Here is a 24,125-nt window from a genome sequence, read left to right as displayed (position 1 = left end):
CATTAAGATTGAAATAGATACGACAATTAATTAACATAATTGTGAATGTATCAATGTGATTGATTGCATGGGTGTATGGTATGGATCTAGTCAACCATTTATTTTATATTGGGAATGAATGCTTGTAAATTTGATTTTTGAAATAGGGCTTCCGTGTCCTGCCTCTCTTATACTCTAATGTACATTCTCTTCTCATCTCACTCCCCCCAAATGTAACTCGGGGTTTCTGATTCTATGTAATGTATGTAGAATAGAATAGAGTAGTGATAGTTGTAGTTAGTATGAAGAGCAAGAGATGAAGCCAAATTGAAGATAAGATTTGAAGACCAATGAAGGCTTGAAGAATGTGCTTGAGAAGCAAGTTGTGATTCTTCACCTAGGTTTAACTTGCTAGCTTCCCTTCTATGACTCGAGGGGGCTAGCCGTAGTTATCCATACCATACACCGTCTTAAGTCGTTTATTATGCATTATTAATTTAATTAATTGCATGTGATGAGACCTAAATAAATAAATAATAAATCCCTCATTAATATTAAGCCAACTTGTCTTCTATCATTATGAAGTATTAGGTTTTTAGTTGGCATTTGATTTGTTGAGTCACTCAAGGTCATGTGTTACCTATGATTGCTATGATTCATGGGCCATGAGATGTCCCTGAATGATGGGTCTGACTTAACTAAAAAGGTGGAGTTTGTTGAGTCACTCAAGGCCTTACTGAGTATAGAGGCAAGGATTGGGAGTCACATAAGATGTGCTTGACAAGGAGTTGTCAACCCAATGAATCTAGGAGTTGCGTGGAGATGCAATTGGTAGCAAGTACCTACCTAATCGATCCTACCACAATTTGTTGAGTCACTCAAGGTTGTGTGAAGGGAGACGAGATCCTAGCCCGCTAGGAAATCTTCCAACGGGATTTCCCGAGTTATGTCTTGAGGGTGCCAAACTCATAGAAAATAGTGAGAGCAATCATAAAATGTTTCTTCTTGCAGTTTATAACTTCGTAATTCAATATGTTTATAATAATATCTCTATAATTCAGTTGTTAATCTAGAATGTCTGGAAACATATCGATGGGATCGATACTTGAGGGCAATAACACCTTCAACGGGACTAATTTCTATGACTGGGAGATCATCTTGAGGATAGTCCTCATACATGATAAGATTCTCTATGCAATAAGAGATCTCTTATTGCGAAGCCACCAGTTGAGTAAATAGTAGCACATAAGACCTGGACGATGCACGATGGTGATATGATCATCGCTTGGTATATCATCTTAGCTACCATGACCCTGAAACATAGGTCGCAACATAAGAGTTATGACGCCTATGAGATCATGGCTAGGCTCAAGGATCTTTTATTGAGAAGCATGTGATGGAGATGATACATTTTATCAATAGGTTGTTAGAGCTAAACTTAGGTATGGATGCCAAAACTTACCCTAGATTTGGTGCTACAATCCCCCCTTAACGGTTATGGAAGAGACTTTTGGAGAGTGGTTATCCATACTAAGGGAGGCCAAGCCAGAAATTGATTATAGGCCAAGGGAAGTGTTCTCTTAGTTGAAGGGCCCAAGGTGCACAGGGGCAAGCCCAAGAGTAAGAAAGCCAAAAGGAAGAAAAGTATTTCCATAGCGCCATCTGGAAGAGTCCAAAAGACCCAAACCTGAAGGGCAAGGAGGATGCGATCTATCTCCACTATTATAAACCAGGAGGTGTAGAGTAAGAAAAGTTCTACTCAGGGCACTTTAGGTGTTTATGTTATTGGAATTAATCTATCTACTTCTGATCAGTCCACATGGGTATTAGATATTAGATCTAGTGCTCATATTTGCACTTTTGTGTATGGGCTTAGGAGTACGAGGAGATTAATAATAGGAGAAGTGTACCTACACGTGAGAAATGGATTAAGAATTATTCCATTAGTTATAGGGACCTATTTATTAACATTGTCCACAGGGCTTGTATTAGAGTTACATAACTGTCACTACAATCCTAGTTTGACTAGGAATATAATTTCTAATTCTTGTTTGACAATGATGGATATTCATTTTTATTTAAGGACAATAGTTGTTCGTTTTATAAAAATGAGTTATTTTATGGTAAAATAACAGTACGTAACAGTTTGTATGTCCTTGATGTTGATACTCCTATCAATAACATAAATATTAAGAGACTTAAATCAGGTAACACTTATTTATGGCATTGTCGCCTTAGCCATATAAATGAGACCCGCACATCCAACTTGTATAAAGATGGATATCTTGGCACATTTGATTATGAATCATATAGTGCTTGCGAATCTTGTTTACTTGGCAAAATGACTAAGTCTCCTTTTAAAGTAAAGGGAGTGAAGGCTACATAAGTGCTAAGGCTTGTGTACACTGATGTGTGTGGTCCCATGTCTACCCAAGCTTGAGGTGGGTATGTCTACTTCATAATCTTTACTGATGATAGATCACGTTTTGGTTATGTATATCTCATGAGACACAAATCTGAGGCTTTTGAAAAGTTTAAAAAAATCAGATTTGAAATAGAGAAACAAACTGGGAAAAGTATCAAAGTACTTCGATCAGATCGAGGTAGCGAATACTTGAACAGTGAGTTTCTAGATCATCTAAAGAAGAATGGGATTCTCTCACAATGGACTTCACCTGAAACACCAAAGATGAATGGTGTGTCTGAATGGAGGATTAAGACCTTGTTGGACATGGTCCGGTCCATGATGAGTCGCACTGAATTCCCCATTTAATTTTGAGAATACACACTCCTCACCTCGATCTTTGTTTTGAACAGGGTTTCGAGTAAATCAGCTACTTAGACTCCATATAAGATATGGAAAGCAAAGAAGCCAAATCTGTCTTTCCTTAAGATTTGGGGTTGTGAAACTTATGTCAAGCGTGTTGACAATAATAAGTTAAAATCCAAATCGATGAGATGTTTGTTTGTGGGATATCCAAAGAAAAAAATGGATATTAGTTTTACCACCCATATGAACAAAATGTGTTTTGTTGCCAAGCATATGGTATTCCTTGAGAATGAATTCTTAAATGATGTGGCTAGTGGGAGGAATGTTAAGCTCGAAGAGATTCAAGGAGAACCACAAACAAATACTCCCCTCTAGAAACTTGAGAAATATCAAACACAAGATGTTGTGTCAATTCTTAACCTTCTACACAAGAACCTCATAGGTCGATGAGGGTTCGTCGCGAGCAAGAGAAATATGGATTTCTCATCTCGACACATGGAGATGTGCTTCTAACTGAGAAGGATGAACCTATTACCTATGATAAGGCAATGTCTAACATTGACTATGGGTTATGGAAGATGGATGACAAAAAAGCTTTTCTAAAAGAAAACCTGGTCGAGGATGTGTATATAACACAGCTTGACGGTTTTGTTACCCATGAACATGCAAAAAGATTTGCAACTTGCAAAGGTCCATTTATTGACTAAAGCAAGCATCCCAGAGTTAAAATCAATGTTTTGATGAAAAGATCAAAAGGTATGATTTTTCAAAAAAGGGAAGTTGATCCTTATGTTTACAAGAAGGTTAGTGGGAGCATGGTGGTCCTTTTAGTCTTATATGTGGATAATATATTGCTCATAGGAAATGGTGTTCCCATGATGCAATTAGTTAAAAGATGGCTTTTAAAATATTTTCTCCATGAAAGATTTGGGAGAAATAACCTATATTCTAGGAATAAGGATCCAAGAGATAGATCTAGGAGGTTGCTAACACTCTTCCGAAGCGCGTACATTGACAAGGTGCTAAATAGGTTTAACATGAAAGATTCTAGGACAGAAATCTTCCCATGTCACATGGTGTACATCTCTCCAAGACTATGTGTCCAAAAGACACAAGATGAGAGAGAGGATGAGTCGAGCACAATATGCCTTGGCTATTGGCTCGATCATGTATGCCATGTTATGTACGAGGGTTGATATCGCATATACTTTGAGCATATGTAGTAGATATCAAGCTGATCCAGGTGAGAAACACTAGATTGTTATGAAAAATATTCTTAAGTACTTGTGAAGCACTAAAGAGATGTTTTTGCCATATGGAGAATGAGAGCATACCGTGAAGGGGTTCATGGATGCCAGTTTTCAATTCGGCCATGATAATTTTAAATCACGTACAATCGAAATTCATATTCTGCCTAAATGGCGAGGCCATGAGTTGGAAGAGTTCCAACAAGAGATAGTGGCAGATTCAACAACTGAAGTCGAATACATAATAGCTTCTGAAGCAACATAAGAAGGTTGTATGGATCCGTAAGTTCATTGGCGAACTTAAAGTGGTGTCCAGGATTGTTGATCCACTAACAGTTATTAGGACAACAATGGAGCCATCGCGTAAGCAAGGGAACCACGGTCTCATCAATGGACCAAATTTGTATTCCGGTATCACCATATGATAATGGAGATTATCAGTCGAGGTGACATATATAGAGAAAGTGTCGACGGATAATAACGTTGTAGATCCCTTGACTAAAGCTCTATCCTAGGAGAAACATGAAAGTCATGTTCGATCATCAGGTATAAGATACATGAGTGATTGGCTCTAGTGCAAGTAGGAGATTGTTAGTGTAGGTGCTGTAGACCCAATTAGATCGGGCATGTTGTACACTAACAATTGTAATCATATTTATTATTTGAATAAAGAGTTATTCAAATTCACACGAAGTCATTCTATTAGTTTCTTGTTATTATTGTAATGACTGGATGAAACTAGATAGAAGTCCACATAATGTATACTGTGATTAATCTATAAAGATGTGAGATGATGCATCACAGTTTCTAGACATCATTAAATGTCCCAAGTCGTAGCAATGTCAAGAATGGACATTGACAATTACGGTAAGACTTGTATGTGCTATGTTTTTTCTATATGATAGCAATGGAGATCTCACACCCATAGGCATGGGGATGCTTAGATAAGTAAATAGGTGACCAATATTGGAGAACGTGTCATTGGACATGACTCGCCATGAGAATCCATTTTGGTTATATGTTAATGGAATTCTCATATGAGATGGGTGTAACTAATCCTTGGACTGAGATTGTCACGATCATCTCATAAGAAGACCGGTATGCTTTAATATCGTTTCGATGGGCCTAGACAAAAGCTGCATGTAATACCCTGAATTTTTAAACTCAAATATGAGGTGATACCTAAGGTTATTAGGTTCTAATATTTAAGGAAATATGTCATTTCAAAGGATTATAGAATCCTTGAGACAAAGGTTCAATTTCTAAACCAGTGGTAAAATCGTAAATATTAAAGTTGGGTAAAAGTGTAATTTATCTAAAATCTTAGGGTGCTAAGTGTAATTTATCCATTTTTTAGGGACCAAAAACTGTAATTAAAAATGGCCCAGGGACCAAGTTGCAAAGGGTCTAAGTGAAGTTACGTGAAAAGTTTGGGCCGAAGCGTCGTTTGTTGAAACCTTAAAATATCGCTTCAAAATATATTAGATTTCAAGCTCAAACCAAATGTAGCTTTGGATCATTTTGAAATCCAAGTCCAAGTCTTTGTTAAAATAAGTCTTCTCCAAGTCTTTGTTAAAGTAAGTCTTCTCCAAGTCTTCTTTGAGTCTTTGCTAAGTCTTTTCCAAGTATTTTCCAAGTCTTCTCCAAGTCTTTTGCTTAGTCTCTAAGCTAGAGACATGTGGTAAGCTTCCATTGGTTATTTGGAGGAAAAGATAAGACCACATGATGGCTCATAATGACCCCCTGAGGTGGCATTGCGTGATTGGCCATAAAAACTACTTAGTCTCCAAGTTTGATAAAGTCTCAAAACCTTATCTTCAAGGACACGTGGCAAGCAACCATTGGACTACTTGGGAGCTAAGTTAAGGACTCATGATGACCCTTGAGGTGGCGACATGTGATTGGTTAGAAAAGTTTATAAATAGGGGTCTATGTTAATCACAAATCATTTCAAACATTCTAGAGGAGAATCTCTTCCAAATTGAGGGAAACAAATGGGAGGGTCTTGTTCTTGAGAAAAAGGAAAGAATCCTGCAAAAAAGAAGGAAGAAAATCGGTGGAGAATTGAGGGGGAACGGGCCTCGCCGGAATTTTTGAGTCTTTCTCGAAGTTCATGTCAAGCAGTCAGAAAACTCATCCCCACTCGTTGTAAACCATGCTTCCTAAGGTGATTAATCAAGGTGAGTGATTCATGCATATTTTGTGACACTTTGAGCATTTTTTGGTTCACTTGTGTGTGGATGTTGGCTTGCATATCATGCCTTTGTGGCTTACATGTCATATTTTTCCTTGTTTATGCATATTCCTTCTGCTTTGTCATATATCATGTTCGTGTTGTGACTGTGGCTAGTTGTTGAGCCATCATGGAAGAACTCGTGCTCTTACGGTGAGCCAGGGGTGACTATGATGATCGCGGGGGTGATTGCAACACCCTAGCATTGCTACCACAGGGGTGGATTTCATAATGGCATTATTGCATTTACATGCACATACCTTTCCTTTTCGAATTCACTTGCTTAGATGTAAAATCTAATTTGGGTTGATGCCCCTGGAATGTTCCACGTTCCAGGTATGTTAAGCATATCAGGTACTCCAAGTTCTAGCGTGAGCAAGGATTTAGAAAGGCGGTGCTGGACTAGCTTTGGGTTTTGCAGCCAACTTTAGCTTTATTTCATTATGTACCCTTGTAAACCACAATGATGTATTGTAATAACAGCTAGGGTACTCAAGGTTGTAAGACGTGTGTGTGTGTGTGAGTGTCCTACAATTGTTGTACCTATAGTGATGTGTTTTTTTTTTTTTTAATATTCAAAGTCATATGCATTTCTTACACTTGTAAAGGAAATCTAGTGGAAACCCCTTTATTAAGCTTTGATTAAACTTGCAGGTTCTATCCAACGCTTCTATTGATTAAGGGTTTCCAATAACGCCCATAGGTGATGTCTTCTTATATTTCAAGTTATTGCGTATTTGGAAAAGTGGGGCGTTACATTGGACGTGGACGATCGTTGGACATATCGTGAGGCTTATGGAGATGGGTGCATAGCCAAGATGGGACTCATCTATCCCTTGATAGAGGTGAAAGGTTATTTGCATATTATGAATCCTTCTGAATAATTGGGTAGGTATGACACCTTGCTAGAGGCCAATCTTGTCTTATGTGTTCGTACCAACACATTGCCAACATATTTGGAAGCTTAATGACTCATGCGCAATAGGCACAGTCCCTGGCTTAAACCAGAAGAGCGGACGTATAGTTAAGTGGGACACTTCGACAAGAAGTTATGCCGTCCTAGGTTCTCACAGAAAAAGAACAAATAGATGTAATGACGTCGATATGACGAGGGGTCGTCATAATGAAAAAAGTTTCCTAAAATGACAATTGATTAAATTAGGAAGGAGTTTCTAATTTAATAATTTTTTATTTGTTAAAGTGACAAATAGGAAATAAAATATATTTGGGTTTAAGTTAATATTTGGACTAAATTGGATTTGGGCCAAATATTAAATTAAATATTATATTTGGACTAAATTAGATTTGGACCAAATATTAAATATTATATTTGGGCTAAATTAGATTTGGACCAAATATTAAATAATAAATATTTGGGCTTGAATTAGATTTGAGCTAAATATTTTATAAATCAATTTGGACCACTTAATTATATTTCTAGTTGGACTAGAATAAGCCCACTTAAGATTCTAGTTTAACTATGATTAATGGGCTAACCCAATCCATTAAGGTTTAAGAAACCCTGGGATGTTTTTTCTATAAATATCCCTTTATAAGTTGACCAAGAATAATGATTGGTTGTGTGGTTTTTCAAGAATTGAAAATGAATGCCATTCACTCTTCTCCGTTTCTTTTTGGCATCGATTTGAAACGTGGGCATTCTTTTCTATCCATTCACATGCCGCAAAAAGGAGAAGGAGTTAGCACTCATATTTCGCTCTCCTTACCAATGGACATGTGTTGCGCATCATGAGTTAAAGGCCGGACGCTTGAACGGCTCGAATCCAGAACGACTCGAAAATCTAAAGGTTAGATTTATTTTATTTGTATGTGAATGATTTAATTTCGACGTTGATCCAATCGTCGGGATCAGGGTAAGGTTCAAAATTTTTGAACTATGTTGCTTGCCCTATAGCGATCTTGCTTTACTTTCAGCTTGCTAGTTCCGTTCCAACAGATAAGAGTGAATCGTCAAGCTAGCGACATAAATAGATGTTCCTTTAGGAATCACATCCACTATCAACAAGCTAAAAGCCTCCACCAGTCCCCATCCCTAGGCCATCACATTGGCTATCAGAGCAGGCTCATCCCTGCATCAGCCACCACATTTGGCTATCCGAGCAGGCTCATCCCTGCATCAACCACCACACATTTACCCTACCACAGTGGTACTAGATCAAATAATCGCAATCCTTCAAAAACTCCATTCATCCCCACTGCCACATACTCAAGTCTCTCTGAAGGAATAGCTACCTGAAACTTTCCTGATCCGTGAGGACCTTGAATTTTCCCCACACAAGTAGTGTCGCCAAACTTCCAAGGTCAACCCAACTACTACCAATTTCAAATCATGGGTGATAAAATGTGGCCCATAATTTTTCACTATCGAGACCCATACATTACGATCATAAGGACACACCCTCAGCCCAACTTTCTAGAAGCATTAGAATAGATTGTGAATCCCCCTATTCTAAAAGGCATTGCTAAATTAAAGTAGAGTTTAATTCCCATTTCAATTTATGCAGGATATGCTCACCTTGCCTTGTTCGACTCAAACTTGGCTCCCTTTTGCATTAATCGGATAAGTGGCAAAGCAACGCTAGGAAACCTCTAACATATTTTTCATAAAATTTCACACCTCAATTATCGTTCAAAGCTTCTTCCAATCTCTTATTTGCTCAGCCATCACGACTAACCTATTTTTCAATACAACATAACTTAGAAAAGTTACTTGAGTTAGCTAGGATTCGTATTTTGAAAACTTAGCGTAGGCTTGCTATTCCTGTAGGGTCCTTAAGACAATCCTCAAGCCTTGCTCATTTTCCCTACTAATTGAGTAAATCAAAATATAACCATAAATTAATCCAACTATGATTTGAACACCTATTCATCAAACCCATACAAGCTACATGTGTGTTGGTACTCATAATAACCATAACAGAATCTAAAAGCAATCTTGTCACAACCTCCTTTTTAATCCTCAAATTGGTAGTTTCCAATCCTCAATTGAATCCCTTAAAGTCACAAATCCTCAATGAATCATTAATGTATCATTCCCATGTTCAAAGTTACATTTAACACACGTTAGCTAGTAGCATTCCTTAATCCATAATTGCCCATTAATTAAAAATTACCAATGAACCATAAGTCATCATAATTCCTTAATCTTCTAAATATTTGCAATCCTTCCTTTCCCATAAATACAATAAATTGTCTTAAACATTATAATTCCACAAAATCATCCTGAAGAAAATAATTATTCATCTTAATTTCCTCGAACCACTAATTCCTTATAATTCATTGGCAACTCACATCTTAAATACATAAATTGATCACCATACTATTTTCCCAAAATTTGGGTCATTACAACCTTACCCTTGAAACCTTTCCCGTTCTTGTATAATTGTTAGGCTGACATTAGCATCTTCCCTCGTAGATTGAACACACGACCCCTCTGTAGTTCTTGGCCTCTTTGGTTTGTCCGGGATTACTTGACCTCTCTTTTCTGTGGGCAGTCCCTAAAGAAATGACCAAACTATTGGCAAATAAAGCACATGGGTCCCTTGGGACAGTCTCGAGCCACGTGGTCATTTCCTCTACAAGTATAACACCCTCAACTTCTTCTTTCAAAAGGTTTTTCGAGATGGGATTTCTATCATCTAGGATAGTTACCCCTCGGCTTGAAATCTCTTCCTTGTATTCCCAAGTCATGTCTTTTCCCCAATTTCCTATTCTTGGGTTCTCAAAATTCTACTTTGAGGGCGTCCATTCAATGGAGGTTGCTTTCTACCGTTAGGGCTTGTAGGACAACCTTTGCATAAGTATGGGCCCCTAAGGAGCTTAATGCCTACTGAATTTCCAAATTTAGTCCTTTAAGGAATTTTTGGGCCTTTGTCTCTTCATCCAAATTGTAGATGGGCATGTATTTGACTAGCCGAGTAAAATTATCTTCAAATTGGGCAACGGACATGTCCCTAGTTTGCTTTAGATTCATAAATTCTTGGCCCTTCTCCATCTTCTTACATAAAGGAAAATGTTTGGCATTAAAAGTTCTTTAAATTGCACCCAATCAATATTTAGCGTACCTTGCCCCATAGAACCTAGTAAAGCTCTCTGCATAGTTCTCCACCAATGGTCTACCTCATCTCGAAGCATGAAGGTGGCACAAATAATCTTTTCTTCCTCATTACATCTGATAAAATAAAAAATCTTCTCAATTGGTTCTAACCAATACTCACTTTCACTTGGGCAGGCTCCTGCTTTTCCTCGAAAGATAGGTGGATTCAACCGCTGAAATCTGTTAATGATATTTGGGGCTTGAGGGGTAGCTTGATCTGTTATCTGCATCCCTTGCATATAGGTTAACATGTTTTCCATGACTCGCTCCGTTCAGTATATACAAATCCCATCCTCCAGCTCCTTCCTTGGGATGGATTTTCTTGGGGGGTCTCTTATGTTTTCTTGTGGGTGTATTGTGACTCTTCCTCTTGGGTATTACTCCTACAATGGTTTGGGGTAGTTGGTTCAAATCTTTGGGATCATGTATTCATCATCTGAAATATCCAAACTTGAATCATGAGATTAATAATTAAATCTTAGTAGTAAATAATCCGAGAAATCATAGTCAAACCAAAACTCAAAAATCATAAATTTTTTGACTTTCTTAACTTTTGTGGATTCATTTGAACACTAATCCAACAAATCCCAAATACCTATATCCTTAAAATCTACACAAGGATTTCATGAACTAGGTGCCTACTAGACCTTTATCGAGTTCATAACCTTGACTCTGATAATCTCCCAAATTCCAAAATTCCTATGAAACAATTAAGCAATAAAATCCTCAAGATTCCAAATTCATCAAACTCCTGCAGAGTAGCCATTAGTACAAGACTCTAATGAACCATGTATGGGAATACCTATTAGATTTTCTTTTTTCCAAACTTAAAACCTTGACTTAGCCAACTGTCAAAAATTCTTGCAAAAATAATCATACAACAAAATGGTTTCCCGGACATTTATCTTCTAAAATTCTTTAGGCTTTGGATCTGCCAAATTCTACAAAATAAGTAGTCTCCTAAATGTTTACCTAGTATCCTCGAAACTCCAAGTTTATCAAATCCCTATAACTTAAATAAGCTTCATCTAAATATTCCCAAATAATTTTTCAAGTAAGCAAAATGTCTCCCGAAATCCCACAAGTTATTCAAAGGTTTAATTTCACCAAGTAACTAGAATACTTACTCGTACCAAGTCCTATCTTATAAAACAATTAGGCATCTCCCAAACGATTATTACCTAGTATTCCTTGAAGCTTCAAACTTACTGAGTCCCTGTAAAGTGTCACAAGACTCAATTGAACTAATTCTAGTATAAGAAATTTCTCAAGAGCCCAAGTAGTCGTTTACAAGGAAAGATATCTCCAAAAATCTAGTAAATCACTCAAGATCTTAGTTAGGGATTCAATTTCTCCAAATAATTAAAATACTTATCCATACCAAATCCCATTCTACTTACTCATCCGATCTTGTTAGCACTCGTCTATATCTCCCAAAATTGTTATACGATTTATCATGTCTCCAAGAAGCTCAAAGATTAGTCACCTTAAATATATTTCATAAACATCTTATATCACTACTTTATGATCCCCAAAGTAGCCATATAATCCATCTTGTCATCATGGAACCTCAAAGTTAGTAATATCATATGTATCTCATATAAGGAATCTGCGATGTGCCTATCAAACCCCTTTCAGGTCCATAATTTCTACTCTATTAATCTCTTGAATCCCAAAATTTCTATAGGTAATAAGATAATCCTTTAAAGAATCCCTCATCACCCCTTTAAAATCTTCAAGTTCACACAGAGTCTTCATGGACTAGGTGTCCATTAAATCTATGGATTAATGACCTTGATTCCATAAATTCCTCGAATTCCAAAATTCTCATAAAATAATTTAACTAACAAAATAATCTCCCAAAATCCTCGAGACCTAGATCCACTAAGTTTCTACAAAATATCTATTAATAACAATTCTATATCTCCCCATAAATGCTTTGTAAATAAAATTGATATTCAAATATTCTCTTTAGCACCCAATATCCTTTATAAGACTTCAAGTAAAATATTCATATAAAGGGTTCTAAATTCCTCCAACAATTCAATTAGTCTCCCCAAGATTTATCAAATAACCAAATATTTACTTGCATCTCACCCCAACTTGCTTACTCATCAGATTTTGTTGTCCTTAATGGAAATAACTTCGAATAATGTGTAACCTATCATGTCATCAAAACTCAAAGATCAATATCAACCAAAAAACATCATATAACACTATTTATATAGGTAGATGTCTCATCTCACTATTTTATTTGTATTTGTACGCGTATATAGACTCCTCATTTCTCTACTTTATACATAGGTACGTGTACATAACGTCTTATCTCATTTGCACGTATTTACAAGTCCTTGTTCTTCTAACAAAATTTATTCCTTCTTAGTCTCGAACCCGAGTGGAGGGGTAAGGGCTCACTTTTTGGGTAACTCTATGGGATCTACCATTCTATCGGACATGTCTCCCATACCCTGGTTTTCTATAATATCTTGATCCATATCTTTCATTAACCCAAAATATTGTTAGTTCTATATAATGGCAAGTATATCCCAATAGGGGGTCAATTGGGATTTGGGTAAATTTTTCAATAATTTGAAAACTTTAGCTTGCAGGATACTATGTTTCGAAACTTGAGGAAGTATGTTTCGAAACAAACCTTTCTGTTAAGTATATTTCGAAATATAGATTAGTATGTTTCGAAATCAAACTTACTAGCAGGTATGTTTCGAAACCTACTAAGGTGTGTTTCGAAATAGTGCTCACTGATTTGCAAATAATAAAATTCCTTTAGATTTTCAAAAATGATTCTTTTAAACAACATGAACAAGAATAACAACAAGTAGGAATGAGAAATCAAGTACACACAAGATTTATAGTGGTCCGGCACTTGCCTACTCCATTACCTTCAAGCTTACCCACTTGAAAGATTTGCAAACCATAATCACTTTTACTAGCGATCAATGACACCAAGGGTTTTACCACGGTTCACCCTAAAACCTTACACACTGAGTTTTTACGGGCTCAACTCAAACCTTATAACAAGATAAATAATACTTATCTTTTACAACTCAACAATTTTGAATATAATTAAAACACCTTACCAAGTAGTTATAGCAAACCTATTGGTATGGAATGAGGAGAGCTTGAAGAAATGAGAGCTTCGGATTTGACTTGCTTCTCCTGTTAGTACCACAATGCACACCAAGGAATGATTGAAAGGAACTTCTTTGAGAGTTCGTTAGAAGAGCTTTATTCACTTGTGCTTGTGGCAAAAATCTCTTGTAGATGTGTAAAAGTTGTGTATGCTTGAGAAAGAGACTTATTATCTTCAAAGAGCTGATATATATAATAAATGGATAGACTTTTAGCTAATTATAACCGTTAGAGACAAGATAGGTGTTGTTGCTAAAATACAACAATCTATTTTTAATTGCGGATAATTGCAAGAGTCTTGGGAGTCGTGTCTTCGCTGATGAGAATCTTGACAAGCAATTGGATCTGGTGAGGTCCAGATCTGATAATCAGATAGAGCTGATGGGCTAATTAGGCTGATAATCTGGTGGCCCAAAATGATCTGGTGGCCTAAAATGACCGAGTGGCCTGAGGGCGACGAGTGGCCTTGGTGACCGAGTGACCTGAGAGCGACGAGTGGCCTAAGTGACTGAGTGAGTTGAGGGTGACGAGTGGCCAAGGTGACCGAGTGACCTGAGGGCGACGAGTGGCCTTAGTGACCGAGTAACCTGAGGGCGACGAGTGGCCTTGGTGACCGAGTGAGCTGAGGGCGACGAGTGGCCTAGGTGACCGAGTAACCTGAGCGTGACGAGTGGCCAAGGTGATCGAGTGACTTGAGGGCGACGAGTGGCCTTGCTGATCGAGTGACCTGAGGGTGACGAGTGACCTTCAAAACGAGAGCACTGTTAGGATGCGGGTGGGGGTCCCCACGCAAACCCTCCGATGCTTAAGTTCGATCTCGAGAGAAAATGAGAAAATTATACTTTAATTACTCAAAATTGCGTACCTTGTGATGAAGGCATAGTCTCATATTTATAGCAGAGGAGAGAGAGAAGACGTGCGAGAATCCGGGCGAGAATCTCGCGGCCCATCCGAGAGGGAAAAGAGGAGAGATTGGCCCAAGCCACTCATCCATGACTGAGTGGGTGGTCACTCGGTCATGATCGGGTGGGGGGCCACCCGATCATGCCTTCTTTTGCCCTTTTCCTTGGCTCGGTTTTGAGTGGTAGCCATATCTCAACTTCAAGCCCGATTTTCACATTGATTAAGCTCGAATATCTCAAAACTTAAAACATGGAAGTTGTATATAATTCTCTTATCTTTCCATAAGACTTTGAATTAACTCAATCGAAGCTTGTATGAGAAAGTTATGGCCAAAAATCTAAGGTAGTGTCGTACCCACTCGGCATAATCGAGTGGGTCATGAAAAGTAAGGGAAATTTGGTCTCCCCATGACCGAGTGAGGGGCCACTCAGTCATGATCGAGTGGGGGGCCACTCATTCATGCCTTTTTTTTGGCTTTTGTCTTGGTTCGGGTCCATCTTCCTTTAATACTTGTCTATGAGCTTTAATAGTGCAGGTGCATCAAATTTATGCCCAATTTAAACCTTGATTTAGCTCGAATATCTCAAAACTAAAAACATAAAAGTTGTATATAATTCTCTTATCTTTCCATAGGACTTTAAATCACCTCAATCGAAGCACATATGAGAAAGTTATGTCCGAAAAACCCAAACAGTGTCGTACCCACTCGGCATAACCGAGTGGGCCCTCCCCACTTGGTCTCTGCTCTATCTCTTGCTCCTTTAGCTTATTTCCTTGATCTGCTACAACCCATTGGGCCTTTGGGCTTCATGCCCATGTCTCATGACTTTTTTAGGTCTTGTAATACTCCAAGTTTGCAGGGCATATCAATTGCCCCTATTCTTTTAGCCGGAAGGTTCGGGTGAAAGAGTATCTTGTCCTGTAAACTTTTGAACATTACTTCTCTTTTAGCTGTTTCATCTTCTACACATCCTCTTGATCTTATTTTCACACCGTGCTTTTAAATTTCTAGGCTCTAGTGATTTTAAATTCCTTTGCAGAAGTATGAGGTAGATATACTAGTAAGTTCGCTTTCCATAGATGTTTAACTGTGCACCAAACAATGAGTTTGATTCTGCTCCCAGTTATGGTGTTGTGCATAGGACAGTAAATTTGCACTTTCTTTTCCCTTGTTGTCGAGCGGTGAGCAGGACAACGGGTTTGAGTTCATCTTTCCCTCATTACCGGGTTGTGAACAAGGCAACAGGCTTGAATGTACTTTTCCCTCCTTGCCGGGCCGTGAGAGAGGCAATGGGTTTGAATGTACTTTTACCTCATTGTCGGGCCATGAGCGGGACAATGGGCTTGAATGTACTTTTACCTCATTGTCGAGCTGTGAGCGGGGTAATGGGTTTGAATGTACTTTTACCTCATTGTCGGGCCATGAGCGAGGCAATGGGTTTGAATGTACTTTTACCTCATTGTCGGGCTATAAGCAGGACAACGGGCTTGAATGTACTTTTACCTCATTACCAGGCTATGAGCGGGGCAATGGGTTTGAATGTACTTTTACCTCGTTGTCGTGCTATAAGCGGGACAACGGGTTTGAATTTATTTTTCCCTCATTGTCGGGCCGTGAGCGGGGCAACGGGCTTGAGTTTGTTTTTCCCTCATTGTCGGGCTGTGAGTGGGGCAATGGGTTTGAATGTACTTTTACCTCGTTGCCGGGCTATAAGCGGGACAACGGGCTTGAATGTACTTTTACCTCATTACCGGGCTATGAGCGGGACAATGGGCTTAAATGTACTTTTACCTCATTGCCGGGCCATGGGCAGGGCAATGGGTTTGAATGTACTTTTACCTCGTTGCCGGGCTATAAGCGGGACAACGGGCTTGAATGTACTTTTACCTCATTACCGAGCTGTGAGCGGGACAACGGGCTTGAGTTTATTTTCCCTTTTTGTCAAGCCGTGAGCGGGGCAACGGGCTTGAGTTTGTTTTTCCCTCATTGTTGGGCCGTGAGCGGGGCAATGGGTTTGAATGTACTTTTACCTCGTTGCTGGGCTATAAGCAGGACAACGGGCTTGAATGTACTTTTACCTCGTTGCCAGGCTATAAGCAGGACAACGGGCTTGAATGTACTTTTACCTCATTACTGGGCTGTGAGCAGGACAATGGGCTTAAATGTACTTTTACCTCATTGCCAGGCCATGAGCGAGGCAATGGGTTTGAATGTACTTTTACCTCGTTGTCGGGCTATAAGCGGGACAACGGGCTTGAATGTACTTTTACCTCTTTGTCGGGGTGTGAGCGGGGCAATGGGTTTGAATGTACTTTTACCTCGTTGCCGGGCTATAAGCGGGACAACGGGCTTGTGTTTATTTTTCCCTCGTTACCGGGTCGTGAGCGGGGCAACGGGCTTGAGTTTGTTTTTTTCTCATTGCTGGGCCATGAGCGGGGCAACAGGCTTGAGTTGTTTTTTCCCTCATTGCTGGGCCATGAGCGGGGCAACAAGCTTGAGTTTGTTTTTCCCTCGTTTCTGGGCCGTGAGCGGGGCAACGGGCTTGAGTTTATTTTTCCTATAAGCAGAGCATAGCAAACAAACTTTCACAAAGCAATGTGTAATGAAAACGCTTACTTTTTTTGAAATAAGTGAGTACATCCACTATTTCATTTTGGGTCTTATTGTTGCCTCTAAGCACGAAATGTTTAGTTTCTCGTTCTTTAACATAGGCTCTCTTCAATGTGTCTGAATTTTGCTCCCAGTTTTCTCTTTGATGGCATTAATGGTGGATGACTGCCTTCTTTTAAGGGCATGTCCTTTCGTGGCTTGTCTTGATGGAATAGGAGGAGTCCCCTGCCATAGTTTCACCGCCCGAGATGACATGTATGGGCTCATGAACTGGTTTATTGTCTAAAGGTGGATTCTCTCCGTAATCCCTTCCTCTCTCTTGACATCTCTGATTTGATCTCCCCCGCTCTTCTTGTCTATCTTCTCCTCTTCGAGGCTCACTGTCTTTGACCTGTACGTATCTTTGAAGATGTCCTTCACAAACTAACATCTCAATCTGATCTCTTAACTCTCGGCACTGGTCAGTGCAATGACCACGGGTTCTGTGATATCTACAATATTCTTCTCTATTCTTCCCCATGGGATGGTCAACCTTTTTCGGGAGTCTAATGAGACCTGACCCTTCGATGGCTGGAAGTATGGTTAACCGAGGTTGGAAAAGTTTGGTGTAATGGTGGAATTGGGGATGAGGTATATCTGATCCCCTAACCCGCCTGGAGTCCTCTTCAACATCGCTTTCCTTCCTTTTTCGCTCTCTACCCTCATTCCCACCTACAGCTCTCATAACTTCCGTATGGAGCATGTATTTATTTGCTCTAGTAAACAAATATGCTAGGGATGTTGGTGGGTCCAAAGATAATGATTCTTGTAGGGGAGTTAGTTGTGTTCCGTGTAACATAGCAGACACTTCCATTGCAATTGGTAAATCATGAACTTCGAGGGTGGCGTTCCGAAATCTATCCACATACTGACGTAGAGTTTCTTTGTTCCCCTGTCGAATACTGAGCAAGTATGTGGTATCCTTTTTTCTTCGACTATTAATCATAAATGCCTTAACAAATTCCATTTTGAGCTGACCGAATGAAGAGATAAAGGCCTCAAGTAAACTATTGAACCATGTCCGAGCATGCCCTGACAAAGTTAAGGAGAAAGCTCAACACATTATGTCATCGTCCCATCCATGCAATATCATCAACGACTCATAGCTTTGAATGTGATCATTGGGATCATCCTTACCGGAATAGGGGGTGATTTGAGGCATCTTGAATTTTCTAGGCAGTGGCTTATCCAATAAATTTGTAGTAAACGGACATTTTCTGCGTTGTTGCTCCTCCGTGGCTAGGATCAATTTCTTTCGTTCAAGTACTTCTTCAACTACCCTTTTCATGTCATCTCGTATACTTGCTGCTGTTTGGCTATCATGTCTTGTTGGCGTGCCGGCCCCAGTTTCACGGTATCTTCGTCTTTGGGCGCTTCTAGCCCTGTTTTCCTTTCGTGGGCTCTCCTTTCTTCGGGGCATAGCGCGAGGATTCTTCCCTGGTGGTGGTGATCTATTCTCCCGACGAGGAGTGGATCGGGAATGAGAATCGGGAGTAACCTCTTAATAGGAATTAGCTCCCACCTCGAGCTGAGGCTCAGGTAGTGGCATAAACTTTTTCAAGGTATCGGGCAACATCCCTCTAGGCATCATACCTTGGAGTATACCAGCCATGTCTCGAAGTGCCTGCATACCCTCAACGTGTTGTTGTCTCAATGCTTCATACTCTTCCCACGGGACGGTACGCTGTGGTTGTCGTGAAGTCCCAGCTTGATCAGTAGGAAGTGGTCCTGCGCCGATGTTAAATGGAGGTGGGACTGATTGGTTCTCCACCTGCTGGCTCGGGGAAATGGAGTGATCACCTCTTTGGGGTTGAGCATTATGAGGGGGCGAAAGTGCTCCTTGTGGGTGAGAATCAGGAATAATGAGAGGCACTCTCTGTTGTTGAGAATTCTATGGTGGTAGGTGTGTTTCTACGCCTTGAGAGAGAGTTCGTCGGTGTCCACGGGTGTTTTCCATTCTTAAGTTGACTTTTTGTCTTGCATTTCCCACAGACGACGCCAATTGTTGTTGTCAAAATACAACAATCTATTTTTAATTGCGGATAGATGCAAGAGTCTTGGGAGTCGTGTCTTCGTTGATGAGAATCTTGACAAGCAATTGGATATGGTAAGGTCCAGATCTGATAATCCGATAAAGCTGATGGGTTCATTAGGCTGATGATCTGGTGGCCCAAAATGATCTGGTCGCCTAAAATGACCGAGTGGCCTGAGGGCGACGAGTGGCCTTAGTGACCGAGTGACCTGAGGGCAACGAGTGGCCTAGGTGACCGAGTGACCTGAGGGTGACCGAGTGGCCTTGGTGACTGAGTGACCTGAGGGCGACGAGTGGCCTAGGTTACCGAGTGACCTGAGGGTGACGAGTGGCCAAGGTGATCGACTAACCTGAGGGCGACGAGTGGCCTTGCCGACCAAGTGACTTGAGGGTGACGAGTGGACTTCAAAACGAGAGCACCGTTAGGATGCCGGTGGGGGTCCCCACGCAAACCCTCCAATGCTTAAGTTCGATCTCGAGAGAAAATGAAAAAATTATACTTCAATTACTCAAAATTGCGTACCTTGTGATGAAGGCATGGTCTCATATTTATAGCGGAGGAGAGAGAGAAGACGTGTGAGAATCTGGGCGAGAATCTCGCAACCCATTTCCAGGATTTCGCGGCCCATCCGAGTGGAAAAAGATGAGAGATTGGCCCAAGCCCACTCTACCATGACCGAGTGGGGGGTCACTCGATCATGATCGGGTGGGGGACCACTCGATCATGATCGGGTGGGGGACCACCCGATCATGCCTTCTTTTGCCCTTTTCCTTGGCTCGGTTTTGAGTGGTTTCCATATCTCAACTTTAATCCCGATTTTCACATTGATTAAGCTCGAATATCTCAAAACTTAAAACATGAAAGTTGTATATAATTCTCTTATCTTTCCATAGGACTTTGAATCAACTCAATCGGAGCTTGTATGAGAAAGTTATGGCAAAAAAACTAAGGTAGTGTCATACCCACTTGGCATAATCGAGTGGGTCATGAAAAGTAAGGGAAATTTGGCTTTTGTCTTGGTTCGGGTCCATCTTCCTTCAATACCTGACTCTGAGCCTTAACAGTGTAGGTGCATCAACTTCATGCCCAATTTACACCTTGATTCAGCTCCAATCTCTCAAAACTAAAAACATAAAAGTTGTAGATAATTCTCTTATCTTTCCATAGGACTTTGAATCACCTCAATCGAAGCACATATGAGAAAGTTATGTCCGAAAAACCCAAATAGTGTTGTACCCACTCGGCATAACCGAGTGGGCCCTCCCCACTTGGTCTCGGCTCGATCTCTTGCTCCTTCAGCTTATTTCCTTGATCCTACAACCCGTAGGGCCTTTGGGCTTCATGTCCATGTCTCATGACTTTTTTAGGTCTTGTAATACTCCAAGTTTGCAGGGCATATCAATAGGAAAGTAGGTTTCGAAATATACTTATCAGGTTTCGAAACAACACATTTTTACACAGAGGTTTCGAATCACACAACATATTTCAAAACATACAGCCATTACAGCTGGATATGCACCAAGAGACAAAATGAGTGAAAGACTTCTCTTTAAAAAAAAATGATTTGGTTTTATTCTCCACTTAAAACATGCCTAAAATTTGAACATCAAGGTATGGGTATAATTTCAAAAATAGATTTTTAAAATAGCTTTTCAAAATAAAGTGCAAAGTCATGACAGATTTTTTGAAATTCTTCTGATAGAGTCAGATGTTTCGAAATATGAAAAGTAGGTTTCGAAACATACTTCAGAAACATGTTTCAAAACATGTTGAACAAGGATACACTGCTGACAAAGGTTTCGAAATATACTAAATAGGTTTCGAAACATAGGCTTAGATTTCAAATAGATTTTGAAATACATCATATAGATTAAGCAACAGTTGAACCCTTTTTAATATACATCTTGAAACAAGTTTAGAAAAATGACAAACTGATGTTTCGAAACATGGAAATTATGTTTCGAAACATGATGCATAAAATTGAATTTCTTCAACCATATTGAAGAGCATTTCGAATAGAAACATTACAAAACTATGTTTCGAAACATAGAAACATGGTTTTGAAACATGATATAAAAAATGGATTTTTAAAATATTTGACCTTTAAAAAATACATGTTTCGAAATATGAGATTTTCATATGGTTTTTCATCAAACACATTTTCTCATATACCAAAAAATATGATACAACAAATATCCTCAAGGTTAGTCAAATCAAAAGCTAAATTATCATCTTATATTCTAGCTCTAATACCAACTATAATGCCCCACTTTTCAAATATACAATGATGTTAAATTCAAGCTAATATCCCATACGGACGTTATGGAAATCCTTACCAACAGAAGCAAAGGATCGAACTTGAAAGCTAGCTAAAAGTAGATAATAAGGATTTTTGCTATAAAATCTTTAACACAAGTACAATTGTAACGTACGTCCCTAAAGGCTAACAAATAATCCCTTATCATCATGGCAATTTCTTTATACAATATTTGTAGTACATCATTCAAGATATACACATAGTGAACCCATATCCATCTATAATTAATGAAAAAGACAAGAAAGCCCAAAGGTTACAATAACTCTTCTTTAAACAAGGATCCGTAGTACAAGAACAATAGAAAATCAAACTAAACTTCGGCTACCACCTTGCCTTTCCTCTTACTTGTCATTGGGGTACCTAGCACGTTTGATATACCTGGAATGTTGAATATCCCAGGGGTATGAAACACCCAAGTTAGATAATTACATATAAGAGAGATGGTTCAAGAAAGAAAATACATGCGTGTGTATGCAAGAAATGAAACATCGTAATGAGTGATTCGAGAAAGCAGTGTGTGCATATGCAATCATGTAAAAACACCAAGAAATCTTCCCCATTCGCCAGTCATCATGTCAGCCCCACCTCTAGGCATGTGATCTGGGTCCAAACTCATTACCCCCACCTCCAGGCACGGGATTGTTCCCCGATCACCATGATGACCCACTAACTACCCACAAACGTCATGATGAGTGAAAAATAGAAAGAGATATGCTCAGAACAAAGAGATCCTAGTGGTTAGACCAGGTGGGTGTTGAGAAAGAGATCCAAAGGGATAAAAGATGGTTGGTCAAGGCAGAATTGTGCCGCTTGAAGGAGCGCTACTTAGTAGCAAGAGCTATAGATTGTAGTGTTGAAATGTGGTCAGGATAGAACTTGAGATGTTCTCCCAAGAAAAGTTGAGCAGGAGGTAACAATACTAGATGGACCTTCGAAGGCACTAAAACTCTAATAGGATGGATCACCCAGGAAAAGCCAGCGTGATGGCAAGTACCTGAGTAGGAATGTGAGTCCTACGACGTCGAGTTCCATAAGAGTGGTTGGGATGATTTCTAGTGGGTGGAGTTTAAATCGAAGACATAGTCGATGATTGCAAGTATAGTGCCTGGAGGAAGGTTGTGTTAGATGTGAGCCGGGCGATCTGGCTAAAGCTAATCGGGTTGGTTAGTCGGAAGTTAAGGGTGAATTTGAGATGTTACCAATGGGTAAAGAGAGCTCGAAGGAAGAGTTTATGGGATGAGATTGGTTCCCATAAATGGTGTTTAGGTGATGAAATCACCTGATAGCTGTGAGTGCTATACTTAGGGTGATGCCTTGGTGTGGGCAATTGATGAGATTTAACCTCGTGGTTAGGGGTTAACGATTGTGAAGAAAGTAACTAGTGGAGTCGATTGGTGATTGGCTAAGGGTAGTCGATGGCGACCGAAGACGCCAACCGGTGATAGCGGCAGTAGCAATGCAGCAGCTGGCCAGGGTCGTGGGGCGTCGTGAGAGTGGTCGGTCAGTGGCGTAGATGGCTCCTGAGTCGCGGTTGCGTCTAGAGGTGGCGCAAAGCGATGGCGAGAGGTCGTCTTAGTTGATGATGATGGCATTAGAGCCAATGTGGTCGCTCACTGAGAGGTGTGAGCTGATTGAAGCAAAAGTTATAAGAAGTCTGGGAGAAGCCAGAGTCTCTTAGGGAATTGGCTAGCTGCTATAAACATAGCAAAGTGAGATGAGGAAGACGGCCTAAGAATGGGGTCGTGCAGGTTGCGATGACCAATAAGGTTCAAAAAGTAGCGAGTCTTTTGAGATGATATGGTGGTGTCATCGTCGCTATCAGGAAAAGATGTTGTTGGGAAGGTCAAATGTAACCATTATGTATGGTAGGACCTCGAAGCCGAGTATGATTGGCCATGAAGGCTGGTGCCTGTGAAATTTGAGATGCAACGACCATGGAAGGAAATTCGTTGCTGGGCTGGTATGTCATTGTCGAGAAGGATAAGGAAAACCATTATGCATGGTTTAAATCAGGTGTCTATTGCGGATTTAAAATAAACCTGAGTTAGGATGGCTGAAAGTTTTGTGCCTCTAAGGTAAGAGGCTCTGTCAAGAAACGATAGAAATTGAAAGATCCCAATGAAATTGAAGTTGGGTGAGTGAATTTGGCTAGAAAATCACTACAAGAGTGGGGGTGTAACCATGTTAGCTTGTTATGGTGTGAACCAAAGGCACGAGTCATCCTACAAGTGCGGTGCAATAAGTGATTGTGCAGAAGGTAATAAACCAATCACTTGTGCCATACACTGTGGGTGATGACGAGGGCCGATTAATGGTTCCGCGACCTTAAGCGCAATGGTAGGATCCTTGACTCGCTTTAGGGTTTAATGGCCAAGGTAAGGCCTAGCATGGGGCATGATTGTGAAAGCCAAAATGAGGTGAAGAATTGAAAGGGGTTGCTCAATGAGGAGTTCCTTGGTATGGGTATGGGACCCCTACTAGCGTGTGATATCGCCTAGTAAGAAAGGCCTAAGTGTCTCTGTGTGCTTGTGCGAAAAGCTCCTGGATGGGAGAAAGTTGTGGCTCGTGCAGGGTTAAGCTCGAGGTGAGATTGTGACGGTACATGCATCGCCAAACTCGAGGTGGCCCGGGTAGTGCACGTAGGGTTGAAATGTGAAATAACCTAGCATGGTGTTGAGTATATCGATTACGCATAATCGTATCGATAAATGAGGGTCGGCTGGTCA

This window comes from Diospyros lotus, chromosome 11 (genome assembly GCF_014633365.1).
Source record: "Diospyros lotus cultivar Yz01 chromosome 11, ASM1463336v1, whole genome shotgun sequence".
NCBI classification, from domain to species: domain Eukaryota; kingdom Viridiplantae; phylum Streptophyta; class Magnoliopsida; order Ericales; family Ebenaceae; genus Diospyros; species Diospyros lotus.
Note: the sequence above shows the minus strand (reverse complement) of the source record.